Below are 25,490 nucleotides of genomic sequence, written 5' to 3' on the forward strand. Positions count from 1 at the left end.
CAGCCTACCAGGCTCCTCTGTCCATGGGATTTTCCAGGCAAGAGTACTGGGGTGGGTTGCCTTTGCCTTCTCCCTTGACCACTGTACCAGCCTCTTAACCTACCGTCTTGCTTCTTCCTTAGCATCTCTTCTTTCAGTCTATCCTTCACACTGGAGCTCAGGGCAATGGGTCTCATCCTTGATGCAACTGAGATCATCTGGGGGTTTTTCACCCCACTGATGCTGGGATTGCACACCCACCCCAGGGACTCTAATGTGATTAGTGTGGGGTGTGGCCCAGTATGGAGAGTTTTTAATGTTGTCAGCTGATTCTAATGTAAAGTCAAGTTTGAGGGCTACCATGCTAAATTAATCTTTCTGAAACAACTTGCAGGGTAAAGTCTAAACTGTGTACCTGGCATTACCTAACCATTCCCAACTAGGACACAGCCTCCCAATACCTTAACTTCAGATGATTACAGTCTATGGGCATGGATGAGACCTCCTCTCTCATAGAAGATGGAGATAGGCAGAGAGGCGGATGCAGTGGTCCAGGTGTGAGATGATGGGCAAAAAATAAGGGCAGATAGAATAGAAGGGCAAGTTCCACTGACCCTTTTGTTCTGTCTCAAGCCCAGAGGCATCCTTAGTAAAAATGTTCCTGGATACAAAATTGGATATCCTTTCTCCTAATTCCACTTCATCGTATATCCTTCCAGCAAGAGTGAACTTGATGAAGCAAGCATATCACCTTAACTGTTCTCTTAGTGAAAGGGAGGGCAGGAAGGACAGCGTAATACCAGAGCGGGCCCCTGGAAAACCATTGTGCATGCACATTAAGTCCCAAAGATGGTCCAAAACAGTTCTTTGTTTCCCTTTCAAGTAGCCTCCTGGGCTTCTAAACCTACCTAAGTTAGACATCAAGGTTGTCTTCTTCTCTCTGCTTGCTCCTCTTTCCGTCAAGCAGTCCTCTTGGGTTTTTATGTTTATTTAACATCTTAGCTCTCCCACTCCCAGGGTTCTGCTCATTTTTCTCTTGGCTCTGATTCATGCTTAACCAGTTGCGTACATCTGGTTTCCCTTGACTGAGCTGATGGGAGGTGAGCTGTAGGGACTCTTGGAACCCAGGTCTGCATGACTCCACAGTCCGTGTTCTTCCCACTGTACCAAGAACCCTTTACTAACTTTAGTTTTCTTACAAATCAAGGCTTTTCCAAGAGCAGTCTAATCTGAACAGCACGAGGTCATAAAGCAGACGTGACCTCAGGAGTGAACATTTCCAAAGCCTTGTATTTTCCAGATCAACGTCTTGCGGTGAGGGGTCACAGTTCTCATGGGATTTCTTAGAGGAGCATTTTTTTAGAGTCAGCATGAGGGAGCAGAAAGTTCAGGGTTAGGAGCCAGTGAAACAGCAAGAGTCCTCAATAACAGGCCAGGTCAGCTTGAGAAAGTCACCCTCTTTGAGCCTCATTTTTCTTATCAATAACCAAGGATAATATGTTGGCTTTTGTTCAGTTTACTGTGAAGATCCTATGAAAGAATGTCTGGGAAGGTGCTTTTTAAACTGTGCAGAACTCTGAATGCATAAGGCCTTGCTGTTCTATCTGCAGATGCCAACAGTTGATGCCTGCAGTGAATCGTGAGCTGGAGGCGTTAATTTCAAATGCCAAAACTGACCAGGCATGGGCTTCGTCAAGTAGCTCGTATGGTTTTCTAACAAGGGATCATAATTTGTCTTGGGACATCGAAGAACTCTTGTAAAACAGTGCTATACAGGATGTAACATATTGAAGATTAAGATATATGGGCATGATACCCAGATTTACAACATGCTGGCTGTTTTGCAATTTGAAAATCTGAAACCAGATTTTGGAAAGCAGCGTTCCTCTTCCAGCCAAGCAGCACAGCCAAAGACAGAATTCAAGGGAGAAGGTCCAATGGGTGCTTCTAGAGTCCAGTCTGGGTTGGTAAACCCAAATGTCCACAGGGTGAGGCAGGAGGGGTGAGGCAGTCGTGGGGTGGACTGGGCTTCTGAAGGGTCATTACGATGGGTAACAGCTACTCAATAGCCACCCATTGTGGCCATGTAGGAATTGGGCTCCATGCACCAGACTTTCGGATTTTTCAGGAGAAGCTGGAAATATAGGTTTTTGTTTGTGCGTGTATGTGAAATTTCCATTTTTAAGTGCTGGCAGTGGAACAAATTTGAAACATGGGTGGGCCAAAGCAAACAGATGTGCTGACTGGATTTAGCCCTTGGGCCACCCACCACTAACTTCTAATCTGGGCCAACTGGCCACCCTTTAGAACTACCTGGGGGAAGGTTTCAGAAATCTCAATGCTCAGGCCTTATCCTGAACCAATTAAATCGGCATTTCTGAGAGTGAGACTCAGCATGTATATAAATGAAAACTGGCCAGGTGATTCCAGTGTTCAGCCAAGTTTAATAACCAGTACTTACGAGCCTTGCTACTTAAAATCTAATCCTTGCCTTAAAAGCTATAGGACTGATAAAAGAAACTGAAGTAGATATAAATAAATGGAAAGATATCTCCTGTTCATGGACGAAAATAATTAATGTTGTTAAAATGTCCATACTACCCAAATCTATAGATTAGACTCAGTCCTTATCAAAATTCCAATGACATTTGTTTTCACAAAAGTAGAATAAACAACCCCAAAATTAGTGTGGAAGTACAAAAGACCCTGAACGTAGTTTTGGCTAAAGCGTTCTGGAGAAAGGAGAATAAAGCTGGAAGCATCATACTTTCTGATTACAAACTATACCATAAAGCTATAGGAATCAAAATACTGGACTTCTCTGGTCCCAGTGGTTAAGAGTCCATCTGCAAAAGCAGGGGACACAGGTTTGATCCCTGATCTGGAACCCAGATCCCACATGTCACAGGGCAACTAAATGCATGCACCACAGCTGCTGAGCCTGAGCTCAAGAGCCCATGAGCCGCAACCACTGAAGCCTGCACGCCCTAGAGCCTGTGCTCTACAAGAGAAGCCTTTGCAATGAGAAGCTCATGTACTGCAACTACAGAGTATCCCTTGCTCGCTGCAACTAGAGAAAGCCTGCACACAGCAAGGAAGAGCCCGTGCACTGCATCAGAGACCCAGTGCAGCCACAAGTAAATAAATAAATACTATGGCTTATGAAATACTATGGAACTGCCTTAGAAATACACACATAGACCAGTGGTACAGAATCAAGAGCCCAGAAATAAACCCACACATATATGCAAAGAAATAGAGGAAAACAACAGAATGGGAAAGACTAGAGATCTCTTCAAGAAAATCAGAGATACCAAAGGAATATTTCATGCAAAGATGGGCTCAATAAAGGACAGAAATGGACGGACCTAACAGAAGCAGAAGATATTAAGAAGAGATGGCAAGAATACACAGAACTGTACAAAAAAGATCTTCACGACCCAGATAATCACGATGGTGTGATCACTCACCTAGACCCAGACATCCTGGAATGTGAAGTCAAGTGGGCCTTAGAAAGCATCACTATGAACAAAGCTAGTGGAGGTGATGGAATTCCAGTTGAGCTATTCCAAATCCTGGAAGATGATGCTGTGAAAGTGCTGCCCTCAATATGCCAGCAAATTTGGAAAACTCAGCAGTGGCCACAGGACTGGAAAAGGTCAGTTTTCATTCCAATCCCAAAGAAAGGCAGTGCCAAAGAATGCTCAGACTACCGCACAATTGCACTCATCTCACACACTAGTAAAGTCATGCTTAAAATTCTCCAAGCCAGGCTTGAGCAATATGTGAACCGTGAATTTCCTGATGTTCAAGCTGGTTTTAGAAAAGGAAGAAGAACCAGAGATCAAATTGCCAACATCCACTGGATCATGGAAAAAGCAAGAGAGTTCCAGAAAAACATCTATTTCTGTTTATTGACTATGCCAAAGCCTTTGACTGTGTGGATCACAATAAACTGTGGAAAATTCTGAAATAGATGGGAATACCAGACCACCTGACCTGCCTCTTGAGAAATCTGTATGCAGGTCAGGAAGCAACAGTTAGAACTGGACATGGAACAACAGACTGGTTCCAAATAGGAAAAGGAGTTCGTCAAGGCTGTATATTGTCACCCTGTTTTTTTAACTTCTATGCAGAGTACATCATGAGAAATGCTGGGCTGGAAGAAGCACAAGCTGGAATCAAGATTGCTGGGAGAAATATCAATAACCTCAGATATGCAGATGACACCACCCTTATGGCAGAAAGTGAAGAGGAACTCAAAAGCCTCTTGATGAAAGTGAAAGTGGAGAGTGAAAAAGTTGGCTTAAAGCTCAACATTCAGAAAACGAAGATCATGGCATCTGGTCCCATCACTTCATGGGAAATAGATGGGGAAACAGTGGAAACAGTGTCAGACTTTATTTTTTTGGGCTCCAAAATCACTGCAGATGGTGAATGCAGCCATGAAATTAAAAGACACTTACTCCTTGGAAGGAAAGTTATGACCAACCTAGATAGCATATTCCCAAGCAGAGACATTATTTGCCAACAAAGGTCCATCTAGTCAAGGCTATGGTTTTTCCTGTGGTCATGTATGGATGTGAGAGTTGGACTGTGAAGAAGGCTGAGCGCCAAAGAATTGATGCTTTTGAACTGTGGTGTTGGAGAAGACTCTTGAGAGGCCTTTGGACTGCAAGGAGATCCAACCAGTCCATTCTGAAGGAGATCAGCCCTGGGATTTCTTTGGAAGGAATGATGCTGAAGCTGAAACTCCAGTACTTTGGCCACCTCATGCGAAGAGTTGACTCATTGAAAAGACTCTGATGCTGGGAGGGATTGGAGGCAGGAGGAGAAGGGGAAGACAGAGGATGAGATGGCTGGATGGCATCACTGACTTGATGGACGTGAGTCTGAGTGAACTCTGGGAGTTGGTGATGGACAGGGAGGCCTGGCGTGCTGCAATTCATGGAGTCGCAAGGAGTCGGACACGACTGAGCTACTGATCTGATCTGATCTGATATACAGTCAACTAATGCTCAACAAGGGAGCCAAGAATACTCAACGAGGATAGTCTCTTCAATAGATAGTATTGGAAATGCTGTATATCCACATGGAGAATGAAACCAGACCCCTATCTTACATCATTTACAAGTCTTAACTCAAAATGGGTTAAAGACTTAAAGATAAGACCTGAAACCATAAAACTCCCAAAAGAAAACACATGGCAAAAGTTCCTGGATGTGGGTCTCGGCAATAATTTTCTGGGTGTGACAACAAAAGCAGGAGAAACAAAAGCACAAATCCACACCTGGGACTACATCAAACAGCAAGCAACTGTCAACAAAATGAAGAGGTAACCTAAGGGATGAGAGAATGTACTTACAAACAGAACACCGTATAAAGGGTTCATATCCAAAATTTATACAGAACTCATTTAATTGAATAGCAGAAAAATCAAATAATCTGATTTTAAAATGGGAAAAGGACCTGAATAAATTTTTTTTTTTCTAAAGAAGATATACAAATGGCTAACAGTTACATTCTCAACATCACTAATCATCAGGGAAATGCAAATCAAAGCCACAGTGAGATATCACCTCACACCTGTTACAGTGGCTCTGATCAAAAAGACAAGAGATAACAGATGTGGGGGAGAGAAAACCTTTGTGCACTGTTGGTGGGAATGTAAATTGATACAGCCACAATGGAACAGTATGGAGGTTCTTCAGAGAATTAAAACAACTAACGTATGATTCAGAGATCCCACTTCTGGGTATTGATCCAAAATAAATGAAATTATTTTCATTTATTTTGGAGGTGCAGAGAGATATCTACACCTCCATGTTCATGACATCATTATTTATAATAGCCAAGAACTGGAAATAACCTAAATGTTCATTAATGGATGGATGGATGGATATAGAAACTATGAAAATGCACACACACACAAAAATAAACAACATAGAACACTGCTGCTGCTGCTAAGTCGCTTCAGTCGTGTCCAACTCTGTGCAACCCCATAGACGGCAGCCCACCAGGCTCCCCTGTCCCTGGGATTCTCCAGGCAAGAACACTGGAGTGGGTTGCCATTTCCTTCTCCAGTGCATGAAAGTGAAAAGTGAAAGTGAAGTTGCTCAGTCGTGTCTGACTCTCAGCGACCCCATGGACTGCAGCCTACCAGGCTCCTCCGTCCATGGGATTTTCCAGGCAAGAGTACTGGAGTGGGGTGCCATCGCCTTCTCCGAAATAGAACATTACTCAGCCACAAAAAGGAAAAGCTTACATTTTGCAACAATGTGCACTTCAAGGGCATTATGCTAAGTGAAATAAGTCAGACAGGGAAAGAAAAATATTGTATGATCCCATTTATATATGGAATCTTAATAAAAAACCCAAACTCATAGAGACAAAGAACAGATTGGTGATTTCAGAGACAGCGGGTGGGGTGGTGGGGCTGGGCAGGCAGCAGGGGAGGTGGGGGGGGAGGGTGGGAATTGGTAAAGGTGATCAAATAAGATGAATAAATCATGAGGGTCTAATGTGGCTATAGTTAACAATACTGTATTGTATACTTGAACATTTCTCTGTTTTTAACATTTTAATTTGTTTGTTTTTAATTGAAGGATAATTGCTTTACAGTATTGTGTTGGTTTCTGCTCATCAACATGAATCAGCCATAGGTATACATACATATGTTCCCTCTCTCTTGAACCTTCCTCCCACCTCCCACCCCATCCCAGAAAATTTCTAATAGAGAGCAGACCTTAAAAGTTCACACTTAAAAGTCAAAATATAACTATGTGAGGTGATGGATAATCTTATTATGGTAATCATTTCACAATATATACATATATCAAATCATCACATCAAGAGGGAGAGGGGCTAAGATAGCATAATGCTAAGTGAAATAAGTCAGGCAGAGAAAGACAAATATAAGATTTCACTTCTGTGTGGATCTAAAGAACAAAATAAATGAACAAACACAGCAAAACAGAAACAGACTCATAGATACAAAGAATAAATAGGCGGTCACCAAAGGGGAGGGGAGTGGGTGTGAGTGGAATCGATGAGGGAGATGAAGAAGTACAAACTTCTAGCCGTGAAATAAATGAGTCACGGGAATGAAATGTACAGCATGGGGAATATAGTCAATAATACTGTAATAACTTTGTGTGAGGATAGATGGTAACTAGATTTATCATGGTGACATTTTGTAATGTATAGAAATATCAAATCATTAGGTTGTGCACCTGGAACTAACATTCAATTATACATCAATAAAAAATTTTTGAATAAATAAAAATTAAAAGTAATTACATCAAAATTTTAAATGAGCTTGACTAAACTCATTCTTGTGGTGCACACGTGGCTGGTAATACAAAAAGCTACATCATGTCTTCCGCTGGGAAGCTACTGACTCCAACCTGCCTGCACTGCACGGTAGCTCCTGGTAACTTTCTCTGCCACCTGGAAGGCTGTTCCTTTACGCTAGCTTCTGACAAGTTTCTTTGCCATCAGTAGGCTGCATAATCCTGTAACAACCACGTGCTCTCCAAAAAGGTTTGAATCTCTGCCTTGAAGGGGGAGTGAGGGGTGTCGGGGAGGAGGGGCCTTCCCAGGTGGCACTATCGGTAAAGAACCTACCTGCCAAAGCCAGAGATGAAAGAGACTAGGGTTTGATCCCTGGGTTGGGAAGATCCCCTGGAGGAGGAAATGGCAACCCACTCCAGTATTCCTGCCTGGGAAATCCCATGGACAGAGGAGCCTGGCAGGTTATTGTCCATAGAGTTGAAAAGAGTCAGACGTTACTGAGGCGACCACGCATGCACTTGAAGAAGGCAGGGCTGGTGGGAAGAAGAGTTCTTCTGGATTCTTTCCTTGTCCACTATCTTTTGCAGCTTTAATGGTAGCAACTTCTCTCTGTGTTTGCTGCTTCTGTAGTCTTTAGAGTTGCATTTTATCCTTCTCAATAATTATATTTTGCTAGTTAAGATCCTTTATAATTATATAGATATCTAGAGCAGTCAAATCCATAGAGACAGAAAGGAGAATGGTGATGGCCAGGGGCTGGAAGGGGAGAAGAAAGGGGAGAGATTGATTAATGGGTAGGTTTCTATTTGGGAAGATGAAAACATTCTGGAGCTGGATGCTGCTGATGGTGACACAGCCATGTGAATGCACTTGGTGCCACTGGACTGGACACTTAGAGTCCACATCAAATTCTATAAGTTACCACAATTTTGAAAAAAGTTCTTTATGTTAAATTTGCAAATTATAGATGTAGTTTGTCTCCTGGTTGGAACTTGGCTGATATACCAGGCTACCGCAGAAGCCTATTCAATGGCCTCTCCTCCTTCTGGCCTCTCACATGAATACATCGTTCACTCTGCAACACAGTCCATGTCCCGGGCTTCCCTGGTGGTCCAGTGGTTAAGAATCCACCTTGCAATGCAGGGGACACCAGTTCAATCCCTGGTCTGAGAAATTCCCACATGCCGCAGAGCAGCCTGTGCGCTGCAGCCTGTGGTCTGCAACAAGAGAAGCCACTGCAATGAGAAGCCCGCACCAGAGGATAGCCCGTGTGCAGCAACAAAGACCCGGTGAAGCTATCAATAAATACATAAGAGTCCATGTCCTTTTGTGGATCTCTGGCCTACCAGTCTCCCACTCCAAACCCTCCACTTCCCTTCCCTCCGCTGAGTGAGTGAGGCTGTAATCGCTGAGCCAGGCAGTCAAGGCCTCAGCAATCTAATGCCATCTTGCCTTGCAAACCTCAGTTCTTGTTACTCCCTATCACTTCCTCTTATTTACGCAGCCAGATGATACCACCTGCTCTCCTCTCTGCTCACCCTGGCCTTTGCTTTGACTTCTCTACACTTGCTGAGAGGAAACGGCTTTATCAGCTACGGTCAAGGTCACAAAAAGGGACCCCAGATAAGATGTGCCCCCTATAATCTTGACCTACACTGCTGATAGTCTTGCTAAAAGAATTAAACCCAACCCCTTGTCTGGATCGGGAAATACAAAGGATTTCATGAAAAACATGAAGTACTACACCAAGAGGATGCAATAAGCAAAACTCTGTGAAATTCTATGGATCAGAAAGCTTGGGTTCATCAACTGATGTGTGTGTGTGTGTTAGTCGCTCAGTCATGTCTGACTCTTTTCGACCCTGTGGACTGTAGCCTGCCAGGCTTCTCTGTCCATGGAGTTTTCCAGGCAACAATACTGGAGTGGGTTGCCATTTCCTTTTTAAGTTGTAATAAAATGAAGGAGATGGAGGAGAAACATAACGATGGAAAAACATTTAAGAGACACATCTCATTTATTAAATGGTTCAGCTAAACTAAATTTTGGGATGCACATGTGGGTGGTAAAACACTATTCTAAAAAGTACCTGGGAGTGATATAAACAATGCACAAATTTTTTTATGGGGAGAGGAAGGGGATTGCAACCAAGTTCTTTTTTCTTGACCCAGACAGGGCTTCTTTTTATATACATATATAATTAATTAGACAGTAATTTGATTTATGTGGTTCCCTGAATCTGTGCTTTACATTGTAATGTGTGCTGAGTTGTTTGGTCATGGCTGACTCTTTGCAACCCCATGAACTGTAGCCCATCAGGCTCTTCCCTCCATTGGATTCTCCAGGCAAGAATACTGGAGTGGGTTGCCATTTCCTCCTCCAGGGGATCTTTCTGACCTAGAGATCAAACCCATGTCTCCTGAGTCTCCTGCATTGGCAGGCAGATTCTTTACCACTGAACCACCTGGGAAGCCTATGCTTTGTAATAAATAAATAAATATATATATTTTAGAAATCCAGAAAGCGGAGAGGGAACTTGTTTCAGAGAGGACCTGATGTGGGTGAGAGAACACTGGACTGGATTGGGAGTCATGATTTGGAATGCCATTGCCACTGCCACCAGAAAAAGCTCTCAGCTTCTCTGAGCCTCTGCTCCGCAACCCATGATAATGGACCAGAAGGATAGGTCCAGAAGTCCTAATCCCGCCATATTCTGTGGATTCTGTAGCTTTTGGCAGATTGAGCCCATGAATTGCCTCAGTTTCAAACTGATATTTCCCTGGATTACTGCTGAATTTCAAAAAATATTTTAGAAACAGATGCTTATAATCTGGGGGAAAAAACACATTCAAACATGGCAGATGCTGCTAGAGGCCTTCTAATATCCATCTAGTCTCCCAGTCTCCTGACTAATGAAACCCTAACTATTAGGGGCAGCAACATACCCAGCAAAAACATACTGGATTTCCCAGATACTTATGCACAAAGGCTGGCCAGTGAGGCCAATGAGTGGGACTTCCAGGGAATCGATTGTTTACTTTTCTGATAAAAATTACAGGCTCAACTGGCTTATGCTTTTTGCATTTTGATCCTCCCCCACTGCTGGCCTGAAACTAAGACGAAGGCCTGGAAATGCCACAGGGTCCTTGAGCCTGAGAAGGAGGGCTGGGTGCTAGGTATGGCACAGCAGGCTGAATTCCCGATGGCATCATGGGCTCACTGCTCCATCTCAGGCTGCTGTTTCTAGATTTCCTAATATGCTAAGGACATGAGACGTCCTGGTTGTTAAACCTCTGTGATTATATTTCTGTTTTGCTAAGTTGCTTCAATCTGGTCTCTTTGCAACCCTATGAACTATAGCCCTCTAGGCTCCTCTGTCCATGGGATTCTCCAGGCAAGAATACTGGAGTGGGTTGCCATGCCCTCCTCCAGGGGATCTTCCCAATCCAGAGATTGTACTTGAACCTCTTCAGTCTCCTGCATTGACAGGTGGATTCTTTACCTCTAGTGTCATCTGGGAAGCCCATATCTGTGACCTGTAGCTAAATACCCTTTCAGAGAATTGAATACGTCTGCCTGGAGAAATAAAATGCTTTCAAAATGAAGGCAGAGGTTTCCCTGAAAGCTAGAAATTAACACCGTGACTGTCACCTTTATACTTCAAGGGCAAATAAATAAGTAAAATTGTATCCATGTATGATGATGGATTTATCTGGACTAGTGTCAATCGTGTCCATGTCACAATGTAAGCAAATATCAAATCATTATGTTGCACACCTGAAATTTATACTATGCTATATTATATTGAAATTTTATGGAGATTCATTAAAAACCTAAAAATAGAATTACCAAATGACCCAACAATCCCAATACTTGGCATTGAAAAAAAACATAATTCAAAAAGATACATGTACCCCAATGTTCATTGCAGCACTATTTACAATAGTCAGGACATGGAAGCAACCTAAACGTCCATTGACAAATGAATGGATAAAGAAGATGTGATACATATATAATGGAATATTGTTATTGTTGTTGTTTAGTCGCTAAGTTGTGTCTGACTCTTTTGCAATCCCATGGACTGTAGCCTGCCAGGCTCCTCTGTCCGCGGGATTTCCCAGGCAAGAATACTGGAGTGTTACTTAGCCATAAAAAGGAATGAAATTGAACCATTTGTAGTGATGTGGTTGAGTCTAGAGTCTGTCATACAGAGTGAAGTAAGTGAGAAAGAGAAAACAAATATAGCATATTAACATGGAATACAGAAGCATGGTGCTGATGAGCCTATTTGCAGGGTGGAAATAGAGATGCAGACAGAGAGAGCGGATCTGTGGACACCAGAGGAGGGAGAGGGTGGGACAAATTGACAGAGTGACACTGACATGACACACTACCATGTGTAAAATAGGCAGCAGGGAAGCTGCTGTGTGGCACCAGGAGCTCGGGTGCTCTGTGATGGCCTGGGCGGGGGCGGGCTGGGGGGATATATGTATATGTATATCTGATTCACCTTGTTGTATAGCAGAAATTAATACAACATTGTAAAATAATTATATTCAAATTAAAAAAAATTTTAAGGAAAAAAATTCTTTAAAAAGGAAAAAGAAAAAAATTGGGATCTATGCTGCAAGAGAATTTGAGAATCAATTTTTAGACCATCTTTGCTCTGGCCCAGAAGTATAAATGGCACCAGTGTAGGGTTAGGGTTAGACTCTCCTGGTTTTTCTGACTGATAGTCTGGAACAAAAGTTTCAGGAGAACAGAGATGCAGGTGGGTGAGTCTGAGGATTTCAACAGTGTTCCTCAGGAACACACAACAGTGAATGTAGAAGGGCTTTGTAAGCAACAGAGCACTGGGCCCTTGGATGGCTGGTTATTGTGGTTTTAAACTTTGCCAACAAAGGTTCGTCTTGTCAAGGCTATGCTTTTTCCAGTAGTCATGTATGGATGTGAGAGTTGGACTATAAAGAAAGCTGAGCGCTGAAGAACTGATGCTTTTGAACTGTGGTGTTGCAGAAGACTCTTGAGAGTCCCTTGGACTGCAAGGAGATCCAACCAGTCCATTCTGAAGGAGATCAGCCCTGGGATTTCTTTGGAGGGAATGATGCTGAAGCTGAAAGTCCAGTACTTTGGCCACCTCATGCGAAGAGTTGACTCATTGGAAAAGACTCTGATGCTGGGAGGGATTGGGGGGCAGGAGGAGAAGGGGACGACAGAGGATGAAATGGCTGGATGGCATCACCGACTCAGTGGACGTGAGTTTGAGTGAACTCCAGGAGTTGGTGATGGACAGGGGGGCCTGGCGTGCTGCAATTCATGGGGTTGCAAAGAGTCAGACACGACTGAGCGACTGAACTGAACTGAACATGGTAAAAGTCAAATAGAGAGCCATGTGGAAAGAGCACTTAGTCCTGAGCCAGAAGGACCACTGTGGGAGCCCTGGCCCCAGTTTGCTGGCCAGGGGACCTTGGACAAGTCTCTTAGATTCTAAGTCTTATTGTTTTTCGTCAGCAAGAAAGAGGAGGTTAATGTCAGGCTGGGCTTCCCAAGGGGCTCAGTGGGAAAGGAACCCACCTGCAATCTAGGAGAGTCAGGAGACACAGGTTCAATCCCTGGGTTGGGAAGATCCCCTGGAGGAAGGCATGGCAACCCACTCCAGTATTCTTGCCTGGAGAATCCCATGCAGGGAAGAGCCTGGAGGGCTATAGTCCATGCGCTGGTGAAGAGTTGGACACCGTACCAATGCTGGCCTCGAAGGATTGTGGGAGGCCTGGACTCAGCGGTGTCTGTGAAGGGCCAGGACAGCCTCGTGGCACTGACAGGACGCTCTACAAACGTTAAGACCCTGTCTCTTCCTCTCACCCACAGTAAGGTCTCAGTCAGCAACTCTCTAAATGGTGGTCTCAAGACCAAAGAGAACTTTAATCGTCCTCTGGTCCAGCCCCCATCTCAGCCAGAATCACCCGCAATATCCCTTTGAATGGACCGCCAGCCTGTCTTTGCCCTCTCTCCAGAGGGGATACTCTTTATGCCACGAAGCACCTCTTGAGGCTCTAGACATCTGTCTGTTGCTGCAGTATTTTTCTGAGCTGAGTTGAAATCTGGTCCTGATAACTTCCTCCCCGGTCTGTGGTGTTTTCTGAACGGCTTGAGCGCAGTTCCCCTGACCTCTGAGCCCTGTGCAGAGCTCTACTCCTCGCTGGCTCCCTGAAGGGGAGTCACTCTCTGCCAAGGCTAAGGCACCCAGGGATCCATCCCCATTGGTCAAAACTGGGTCCAGAGAAGCCATTCCCCACGGGACCCTAGGGGTCAGATGCAGGCAGTAAACCCACAGACCACTGAATCTGGTCTGCAGACATGGGTTGTTGGTTTTATGTTCTATTTTTGCCTTCACAGTGCTTTTTTTTTTTTTTTTTTTAATGGAATTGGTGAGAACATTTTAAAACCTGAAGATTTTATATTGAAAAAATCCAGGTTCAGGAATTCCCTAGCAGTCCAGTGGTTAGAACTCTACACTCTCATTGCTGAGGACCTGGGTTCAATTTCTGGTTGAGGAACTGAAATCTCACAAGCCAGCCTGTGGGCTCTGGAGCATGGATTTAGTAGTCCTGGCACATGTGGACTTAGTCACACGGTGGCATGTGGATCCTCTCGGACCAGGGATTGAACCCCCAGTCCCCGCATTGGTAGGCGGATTCTTAACCACTGGACCACCAGGGATGTCCCTTCCTGACTGTCTTACATTCAGCTCGCTTACCTCATTTATATTTAATGCCTGATTCCTATAGGTTTACTACTAATTTTGTCTAGCAGGGCCCCCATTGTATGTAAACAGTTCATTTGCAGCCAAGATCAAGGTAACCACACTCCCAAAAGGCAACTTGAAAATTGTCTAGAAAATTCCTTCATCATATTTGGATACTTCCTTTAAACATTCATCTTAAAGAAACACTTTCACATGTGCTCTACATGAAGAAGGAAAAACATGGGTCTCCTGCATTGCAGGTGGATTCTTTACCATTCGAGCTACCAGGGAAGCCCGGGTTCTATGTAGCTTAATTAAGCATTTCATCGCAGCATTGCTTACAATAATGAATAGCTAGGTATAACTTAAATGCGTTGCCACTGGAGAGTGACTAAGTCTACCACAGTATCTCCAGGTCACAGAGTAATATGTAGCCATAAAATACAATAAGAAGAAGATACTAAATTAAATAAGAAATAATAAGTGAATAGTAAGAAATCAGTGTATGTTCAAACTTTGGAAAATCTGTAGTATATATTAACTGAAAATAATAAGTCACTGTGTGTGCTCATTCGTGTCCGATTCTTTGTGACCCGTTGGACTGTGGCCCGCCAGGCTCCTCTATTCATGAGATTCTCCAGGCAAGAATACTGGAGTGTGTTGCCATTTCCTCCTCTAGGGGATCTTCCCGACCCAGGAATCGAACCTGTCTCTGCATTGCAGGCAGATTCTCTACTGCTGAGCCATTGGGGAGGGTAATAAAAATATGATGCCATTTATGTTTTTAAAAACAGCATATTTACAAATATATATATGATTTACATAATAGATAGAAAGGCTGTAGAAGGCAATGCCTCAAGTGTATGTTGAAATTGGGCTAGAATTGGGGACAATAGTCAAGAAAGAGTTTGGCTTTCTTAGTATTTTGATTTTTTGTGCGTAAGTGAGAGTTGATTTATATATTCTTTGGGTTGTTGCAATACAATTAAAAAGGCAATTCGTGCTCTGTACAGAAGCTCATTCCTAAGCTCAAGTCTGTGACCATGGGGAAATCAACCACCGTGAATCACATTCTGTCTGTGAACTTGGTGTGTTATGCATTCCTAGGGAAGTCATACCTCTGAGCAGTTTTGGTCAAGTTCCAATTTCAAATATGCTGTGTCCTCATAAACACACTCCTTCTCGCCAGTTTGGAAAATGCAGTCACTGTATACCTTCTACAAATTGCTGTTTCTAAGCAACTACATATCAAAGATACATCAAATTTACCGAAAATATACCCTGGAAGTTTCTGTGTGCCCAAACAGGACTCTTTATATATGGATCACTTCTGACCAATATAAATTCTCGTGGGCTCAGAGCATGGGGGAAATTCGTCCAAGTTTTCCGTCTCAGCTCCAAATGGCATAATGACAGCCCAGTTGGAAACAGCACTCAGAGGGCAGTGCCCTGCGGAGCTGTGCTGCCTGCTGGTCCTCACGTTCCTTCAGAAGCTGAGCCCTGAAAGCTTGGCTGCTGCCAGCCCTCCTCCACCTCTAGACTGACGTCTGGATCCATGTGAGACAAGTCCAGGGAAAGGCTGGTCGGGTATTCCGACATCTGGCAGGAGGCTCGGATCCAAGCTGTCCGAGAGAAGACTGGGATTTGTGTCTGGCGTTGACCTGCAGAGGACAGATGTGCTGCTCATAAAATCATGGATTCTTTGGGCTAGATGTGGCCTTCAGGGTAGCCTGACATCTAAAGAAGGCCTGGGTCCCTAGCAGGTCAAGACAAGCCCCATGGGCAGGCTCCCCCCAGAGAAGAGGCTCAGGCAAAGGAGTGGGATCAAATTTTGATTGGGTGAAGAGGGGCGGCACGAACGCCAATAAAATCCACAAGGTGATACGATTTCACATCCACTAGAATGGCAATTACAAAACAAGACAAAAGCAAACAAAACATTGAGAAGTAGTGATCGCTGGCAAGGACGTGGAGAAATCGGAACCCTTATGCATTGTTAGTGGGAATGTAGAACGGTGCAGCTGCTGTGAAAACAGTATGAATGTTCCTCAGAATTTAAACATAGAGTTTAAACATCAGTTCAGTTCAGTTCAGTCGCTCAGTCATGTCCGACTCTTTCCGACCCCATGGACTGCAGCACACCAGGCCTCCCTGTCCATCACCAACTCCTGGAGTCTACCCAAACCCATGTCCATTGAGTCGGTGATGCCATCCAACCATCTCATCCTCTGTCGTCCCCTTCTTCTCCTGCCTTCAATCTTTCCCAGCATCAGGGTCTTTTCAAATGAATCAGCTCTTTGCATCAGGTGGCCAAAGTATTGGAGTTTCAGCTTCAACATCAGTCCTTCCAGTGAACACCCAGGACTGATCTCCTTTAGGATGGACTGGTTGGATCTCCTTGCCGTCCTAGGGATTCTCAAGAGTCTTGTCCAACATCACAGTTCAAAAGCATCAGTTCTTTGGCACTCAGCTTTCTTTATAGTCCAACTCTCACATCCATACACGACTACTGGAAAAACCATAACCTTGACTAGACAGACCTTTGTTGACAAAGTAATGTCTCTGCTTTTTAATATGCTGTCTAGGTTTTAAATATTCTCTGTCTAGGTCGTAACTTTCCTGCCAATGAGTAAGCGTCTTTTAATTTCATGGCTGCAGTCACCATCTGCAGTGATTTTGGAGCCCAAAAAAATAAAGTCTGCCACTGTTTCCACTATTTCCACAATTATTTGCCATGAAGTGATGGGATTGGATGCTATGATCTTAGTTTTCTGAATGTTGAGCTTTCAGCCAGCTTTTTCACTCTCCTCTTTCACTTTCATCAAGAGGCTCTTTAGTTCTTCTTCACTTTCTGCCATAAGAATGGTATCATCTGCATATCTGAGGTTATTGGTATTTCTCCCAGCAATCTTGATTCCAGCTTGTGCTTCTTCCAGCCCAGCGTTTCTCATGCTGTACTCCGCATAGAAGTTAAATAAGCAGGGTGACAATATACAGCCTTGACATACTCCTTTTCCTATCTGGAACCAGTCTGTTGTTCCACGTCCAGTTCTAAGTGTTGCTTCCTGACCTGCATATAGGTTTCTCAAGAGGCAAGTCAGGTGGTCTGGTACTCCATCTCTTTCAGACCCAGAAATTCCACTTCTGGGTATACACCTAAAAGAATTGAAAGCATATATATTTAAAATGAATAACTAGCCAAGTCCTACTGTATAGCACAGGGAACTGTACTCAATGTTATGTGATAGCCTGGATGGGAGAGGAGTTTTGGGAAGAATGGATACATGTGTATGTATGATTGAGTCCCTTTGCTGTCCATCTGAAACTGTCAAAACATTGTTACTTGACTATACTCCAACACAAAATAAAAAGTTAACAAAAGAATTGAAAACAGAGACTTGAACAGATATATATCTATATACCAATGTTCGTAGCAGTAATGAAAAGGTGAAAGCAACAAAAATGTTCATGGTCAGATGAATGGATTAACAAAATGTAGTATATCCTTACAATACGATATTATTAAACCTTAAAAAGTGATGAAATTCTGATGCATGCTACAACATGGGAGAACCTTGAAGACATTTTGCTAAATAAAATATGCAAGACATATTATACGATGTCACTTATATGAGATACTTAGGATAGTCAAATTTATAGAGCTAGAAAGTACAATAGTAAGTACCAGGGAATGTAGGGAGGAAGTCAGGAGGAGTTATTGCTTAATAAGTACTGAGTGTGGGAAGTTGAGAAGATGAAAAAGTTTGGTGACGGATAGATGTGACAGTTGCACAACAAAGTGGATGTCCTTAATGTCACTGAACTGTATGCTTAAAAGTCCTAAAATGGTAAATTCCACATTAAAAATATTTTATTACACACACACACACACAGAGAAAAAAAAGACATGAAAAAAGAAAGAGGGGTAATACCCAGGGCAGAGAAGTCCACTGTGTGGCCAAGTGGTGTGGCAGAGGAAACCAGAGTCATCCCAGAAGGCCCTGGGCTTTCATCTGCTGCTGTTCAGCCTTCAGCCTCCTTTTAATGGACGGGGTCATGTGAACAAAGTTTTACAGCAGGCATTAAAGCTGGTTCCATGCTGCTCTGGACCAAATGTCATCATAAATTCAGAGGCAGTAAAAGCATCATAAGCTTTAGTCAAGTTGAGTGCAGCTATTGTTCTTGCTTTGGAGACTGTCGGGAGGGTAGGAATTCACATTCAACTTGACAGGTATATGCTGTGCTCATTTTCCTTAAAAGGTTGTGCTTTTCTCCTTTGCTTTTTTTCCACCTCGCCTTAGGGGTTAGCCATATGTTAAATCCACATGCCTGTGTTAATGCAAAGGTGGAACTGCATATGGTGGCATGACCACGGCACAGGGGTGAGCAAGGCCTGCTGAGTGGGAGGGACATGAGAACCAAGGCCCTTGGGTGGCTTTGAGGGATGGGGTGAGTTGCAGAGGCTGTTGTATGGCTCTGTGCGATGGGGGCATGTGAGCTGAGACAGCCATGTGTCTAAGAGGGATATAACCACTGCTGAAGTGGTGGGGAGGTGGTACTGCATGTTTGTAAGAGCACCAATCCAGAAATTCTCACACCAACTCTGGGAGGTGGGTGTGACAATAACTAACCCCATAAGTTAGATAAGAAAGTGAGGCTTAGAGAGGAAGGAACTCATGCAAGTTGCTGCAGTGGAGCTGGGGCCAGAACCATGCTTTGTTGGCCCAGGTCTAAGGTACTTAGTACCTGTTCCCAGATACAATAACAATTGAGGGTCCCAAGTAGCTTACATTGTTATTGCCAGTATAATCTCACTCCTTGAGTTGGGTAGGACCTGTGATCTGTTTCCAACCAATCGAATATGGTAAAGGTGATAAGATAGCATTCCTGTGATTATATTATGTTATATGGAAAAGGTGTGAGATTTTGAAGATGTAATTAAGGTCCCTAATCAGTTGACTTTGAGTGAAACAAAAAGAAGAATGCCTTGGGTGGGCCTGACCCAGACACTCCAAGCAGTAAAGCCTTTCCCAATATCAATCTCTCAGTCTCTTTCTTTGTTTCTCTCCCTCTCCTTCTCTTTTTCTATTGCTGGCTTTGAAGAAGCAGGTTGCTATGAATTCTGTAGTCACAAGGAAGTGGATGCTGTTAACCACCTGAGGGATTTTAGAAACAGATCCTCCCTTAGTCTAGCCATTAAATAAGAGTGCAAGTAAGACAAAACCTTGATTTTAGCCTGTGAGACCTTGAAAAAATAAGACTTGAAAAGAAGTTCCATGCCTGGACTCCTGACCTAGAAAAACCATGGAATAATATGGGTGTTATTTTAAGCTGCTACATATGTGATAATTTGTTATGGGGCAATAGAAAGGTGGTGTCAGAACCCAGGTATTTCTTATCCAGTTCAGCTCCCCTTAATTTTATATAAAGCTGTGAAGTCCAAGAGCACTTTGGCACATAGGATTTCTTTCAGTCTTCATGAAACCCCTGCAATGTATATATTTAAAATATACTCATGTCACAAGTGAGGAAACTAAGACTTGGGCTCAGAAAGTAGTTTTTTTTTTAATATAAATTTATTTATTTTAATTGGAGGCTAATTACCTTACAATATTATATTGGTTTTGCCATAGAAAGTAGTTCTTTTAAATACATTTATTAATCATGTTCTCCCTAACAGGTACTATCCTAGGTACTAATGATTTATCAATGAAAAGAACAAACAAAAGGAGCTTAGTATATGTAGTGGTGCTTAGAGCAGAGATTAAATGATATATCTAGAAATTAAAAGACCCATTCATGGTATCTGGGTGAGCAAGGGGAAAAGTGAAAATTAGAACCCAGTCTGTCTAGCTTCAAAGTCTATGCTTTTTGCACTATAAAAATATTTCATTTTGATTCACTGCTCTGGTATAAAAACTTTTTTTAATGTGTATACACACATGTATATTCCTTGATTCAATACCTTACATTTGGAATGAAGTCACTATACACAGCCCACACTTAAGGAATGGGAGTTATGTTCCCCCTCCTGCAGTGTGGAGCATCTACGAAATTTATTTGGAATTCTTCTGCACAGGATATTTGTCTCTTTTCTCCTATTTGTTTATTCAGTCATTTATTTATATCAGTATGGATTCAGACTTTTATTTTAGACTTTATGGGGGCTATTCTCTAGCTGCAGTGCTCAGACTTCTCATTTTGGTGGTTTCTCTTGTGTGTGGAGCACAGGCTCTAGGGAGCACAAGCTTCAGTAGCTGTGGCGCATGGACTCAATTGCTCCTCAGCATGTCCGGGATCTTCCCAGACCAGATCTTCTAGACCAAGTATTGAAGCCATGTCCCTGCATTGGCGGGTGAATTCTCAACTAATGAACCAGCAGGGAAGTCCCCACTGCTACTTAATTTCTTGCTCAGATTGTTCCAGCTTTGCCTGTGGGAGCTCTTTCAGTTGTCTCTTCCTATGTCCCCTTGACACTCCCATTGAGGTAGCAGTGCTGCTGGTGATTATTGTTATTTGAGCACTTCCTTACTTTCTGGCACTACATGATATCCAGGCTCATCTGGTACAGCTTTGCCCCAGTCCTATAACCAACATTTCTCCAAGGAGCTCTGATTCCTATTCTTGGAGCGTGGCATTCAAAACCAAGATCTGGGTCCCAGGTGCATTACTTACTTCCTGGACCCTTTTACTTTGTATTTTCAGATTGAAAATTTCTGGTCCAGTTTCAATAGTCATGATTAAGCCTGCCATATTTTGTGTATAGGTTGATTCTAAAAGTTAAAAGAAATCAAACAGCAAAAGAATGAATTTGGACCCCTGACTCACACCATATACAAAAATTAACCCAGAATGAACCAAAGACCTAATTATAAGAGCTAAAATTAGAACAGAGCATAGGTACAAATCTTTGTGACCTGGGATTAGGTGATAATTTCTTAGATATGACACGAGGAGCAGAAACAACCAGAGGAAAAAATAAGTTGGACTTCATCAAAATTTAAAGCTTTTGTACTTCAAAGGACAAAAGACGACACACAGAATGGGACAAAATACGTGTAGATTATATATCTAGTAACAGACTATTATCCAGAATATATAAACAACTCTTACAACTCAGTCAGATCAGATCAGATCAGTCGCTCAGTTGTGTCCGACTCTTTGTGACCCCATGAATCGCAGCACGCCAGGCCTCCCTGTCCATCACCAACTCCCCGGAGTTCACTGAGGCTCATGTCCGTCGAGTCAGTGATGCCATCCAGCCATCTCATCCTCTGTCGTCCCCTTCTCCTCTTGCCCCCAATCCCTCCCAGCATCAGAGTCTTTTCCAATGAGTCAACTCTTCGCATGAGGTGGCCAAAGTACTGGAGTTTCAGCTTCAGCATCATTCCTTCCAAAGAAATCCCAGGGCTGATCTCCTTCAGAATGGACTGGTTGGATCTCCTTGCAGTCCAAGGGACTCTCAAGAGTCTTCAACACCACAGTTCAAAAGCATCAATTCTTCGGCGCTCAGCCTTCTTCACAGTCCAACTCTCACATCCATACAGGACCACAGGAAAAACCATAGCCTTGACTAGACGAACCTTTGTTGGCAAAGCAATGTCTCTGCTTTTGAATATGCTATCTAGGTTGGTCATAACTTTCCTGCCAAGGAGTAAGCGTCTTTTAATTTCATGGCTGCAGTCACCATCTGCAGTGATTTTGGAGCCCAGAAAAATAAAGTCTGACACTGTTTCCACTGTTTCCCCATCTATTTCCCATGAAGTGATGGGACCAAATGCCATGATCTTCGTTTTCTGAATGTTGAGCTTTAAGCCAACTTTTTCACTCTCCACTTTCACTTTCATCAAGAGGCTTTTGAGTTCCTCTTCACTTTCTGCCATAAGGGTGGTGTCATCTGCATATCTGAGGTTATTGAGATTTCTCCCGGCAATCTTGATTCTAGCTTGTGTTCCTTCCAGTCCAGCGTTTCTCCCAGTCCAGCGTTTCTCATGATGTACTCTGCATATAAGTTAAATAAACAGGGTGACAATATACAGCCTTGACGAGCTCCTTTTCCTATTTGGAACCAGTCTGTTGTTCCATGTCCAGTTCTAACTGTTGCTTCCTGACCTGCATACAGATTTCTCAAGAGGCAGGTCAGGTGGTCTGGTATTCCCATCTCTTTCAGAATTTTCCACAGTTTATTGTGATCCACACAGTCAAAGGCTTTGGCATAGTCAATAAAGCAGAAATAGATGTTTTTCTGGAACTCTCTTGCTTTTTCCATGATCCAGTGGATGTTGGCAATTTGATCTCTGGTTCCTGTGCCTTTTCTAAAACCAGCTTGAACATCAGGAAGTTCACAGTTCACGTATTGCTGAAGCCTGGCTTGGAGAATTTTGAGCATTACTTTACTAGCGTGTGAAATGAGTGCAATTGTGCGGTAGTTTGAGCATTCTTTGGCATTGCCTTTCTTTGGGATTGGAATGAAAACTGACCTTTTCCAGTCCTGTGGCCACTGCTGAGTTATGCTTGCTGCTGCTGCTGCTGCTGCTAAGTCGCTTCAGTCACGTCCGACTCTGTTCGACCCCATAGACGGCAGCCCACCAGGCTCCCCTGTCCCTGGGATTCTCCAGGCAAGAACACTGGAGTGGGTTGCCATTTCCTTCTCCAGTGCATGAAAGTGAAAAGTGAAAGTGAAGTTGCTCAGTCGTGTCTGACTCTCAGCGACCCCATGGACTGCAGCCTACCAGGCTCCTCCGTCCATGGGATTTTCCAGGCAAGAGTACTGGAGTGGGGTGCCATTGCCTTCTCCGGAGTTATGCTTACATTATGTATATTACTAAAATTAGCCCTTTGTTGATTTATGTGTCCAAATAATTTTTCCAATAAAACAATTTCAATTGTTTTAAATTTGTTATGGTACTTTTTGCCATGCAGAGGAAAAAAATTAGTTTTCATATAGTTGAATCTATGAAGCCCAATTTAAAATAAATGATTTTTGGTTTTGTGAACTTGTACATTTCCAACTCTAAGATTTAGCTCCCCAGAATTATCTCATATTTTATTCTATAACATTTGCAATTTTTTTTTCTGCTTAACTTTTAATTAATCATTTCTTACACTCTTTGCAAGAAACACAACATCACATTTTTCCAACCTCTATGTAATGAGGCCCGGAAGAGGACATGGCAACCCACTCCAGTTTTCTTGCCTGGAGAGTCCCGTGGATGGAGGAGCCTGGCGAGCTACAGTCTATGGGGTCGCAGAGAGTCGGACACGACTGAGCTACCAAACAACAAGCACAGTGTAATGCGGTGTTCCTTCAAGTGTTTTTCAAACTCCTCTCTTGAGACTTCTCATTCTCTTGCTCCAATCTCGCCTTGCCTCCCCAGGCCTCTTGTTACCTGGGAATATCTTTCGCTGCTTTCCTAGGTTGATGGCACCGTTCATGGACCGCAGATCTCTTGTTTGTTCCCCTCGTTTTACTGTTGCATTTCCTTTTTGTCACCCTACTTCCCTGGTAGATCTTGGACACTTTTGAGTGTTATGATTTGGGGCAAGTATGTGACCTCCCTGACTCTCAGCTTTCTTGCCTGGGAGGAAAATGCCTTCTCTGCAGGATGAATTGAGATGAGGAAATGGAGAAGGCCTAGGACAGTGGCTGGCATGATGCAGGGGGTCAAAATGGCAGCCAGTCCAGAGCTAAACACTGAGGTAGATAATAGAGTGATTGGCACCCATCCTTCCTTTCTGCTCCTCTCCCACCACGCCCAGGGCTTTTTTTTTTTTTAAGAACTTTATTTAGTTTTTTTTTTTTTTTTTTTTTTGGCTATGCTGGATCTTCATTGCTGTATGAGCTTTTCTCTAGTTGCAGTGAGCAGGCTTCTCAATCTAGAGGCTTCTCTCGTGGAGCACAGGCCGTAAGGCATGAAGGCTTCAGAAGTTGTGGCTCTCAGGCTTAGTTGCTCTGAGGCATGTGGGATCTTCCTGGCCCAGGGATTGAACCCATGTCTCCAGCATTGGCAGATGAATTCTTTATCACTGAGCCACCAGGGAAGCCCATGCCCAGGACTTTGACTCTTTCCACCTCTCACCCTCAAAGAAGGGTTTTATAGGCACTTACACCAAAGCATTCAAGGTATCTCCAGGAATGAGACTAGTTCAAGAAACTAAAAAAAAAATTTATTATGGAAAATCTCAAACACATACAAAACTAGAAACTCAATATAATAATCCTCCATGGACCCAGCTACTGCATGTATCAATTCAAAGGCAAATTTATTTCATCTATACTTCATATATTTCCCATCCCCACTCTCCCTACATATAGATCTTTTGAACCAAATTTCAAATGATTTCATGTATGTTTCAATGGATATCTCCAAAAGATAAGAAACACACACACACATACAAAGTACCATAACTGCACCTAAAAATTTAAAAATAATTTCTTAGTATTTCAGTGTTTTCAGTATCTCAGTGTTTCAGTATCTCAGTGTTTACGTTTTCAATCACATCATTATCTTTTTAAAAATAGTTGGTTTGTTCCAATCAACATGCAAATGAAATCCATGTATAGCATTTGGTTGCTATGTCTTTTCTGGATTTTTCTGCCTAAAATTTCCTTCTCTGCCTTTTTTATCTTCCTCTTGCAATTTGCTTGTTGTTGTTTTTCCTGCAAGTACTGTCCTATTATCTAGAGTTGGCCACATTCTGAGATCACTGACTGCAGCCCCAGGACGTCATTAAGCTTGGACGCTGGTTGTTCTGGTACGTTTGGTCCAGGGTAGAGATCCAGTGCTCGGGCAGGACAGGGCAATCAGCTCAAGGAAATGCCTGTGTTGTTGCTTTTTCTGTCCCTTGTTACATCAGCGCCCTGGCCCTCCTTAGTGTCCAAGACTCCAGAGCGGTCAGTGAGCCAGTGGAATATGAGAAAGAAAGTTTTAGATCAACTTGAGGAAGGAGCTTCTTTTAGCTGCCGAATGGAATTTGAACCAAAGCGATGTCGAGTGACAAAACTGACCCTCCAATTTATGTAAGTCATCTTATTTAACCCCATGTGATCCTATGGCCTAGGTGTTATGAGACTATTTTACAGATGAAAAGGCAAGCTTAGAGGGGGAAATCTACATGGCCAAAATCACAGACTAAGTCAGTAGACATCTGACTAAGAGTCACATGTTTACTGCCCTTTGAAGACATCCAGCAGAGCATAAACTGTCAGTTGGCAGGGGCACCCAGGAAGAAATTCAGACACCAGATGATGGATCTCCTTTCCTGTTTTACAGTGCTCGAACTTTCCATGTATCCACCTATCCACCCATCCCATCCACCCATTTATCCATCCATCCATCCATCGACCCATCTATCCATCCATCTATCCATTCATCACCCTTTTCCCTGGCCATCCACCAGCCATTCAATGAGAGGAATGACTCAGACACTGAACCAAGTGCTGGGGACACAGGAGTGAATCAGACCCAGTTTGGGT

Source organism: Bos indicus x Bos taurus, chromosome 8 (genome assembly GCF_003369695.1).
Source record: "Bos indicus x Bos taurus breed Angus x Brahman F1 hybrid chromosome 8, Bos_hybrid_MaternalHap_v2.0, whole genome shotgun sequence".
Lineage (NCBI taxonomy): Eukaryota > Metazoa > Chordata > Mammalia > Artiodactyla > Bovidae > Bos > Bos indicus x Bos taurus.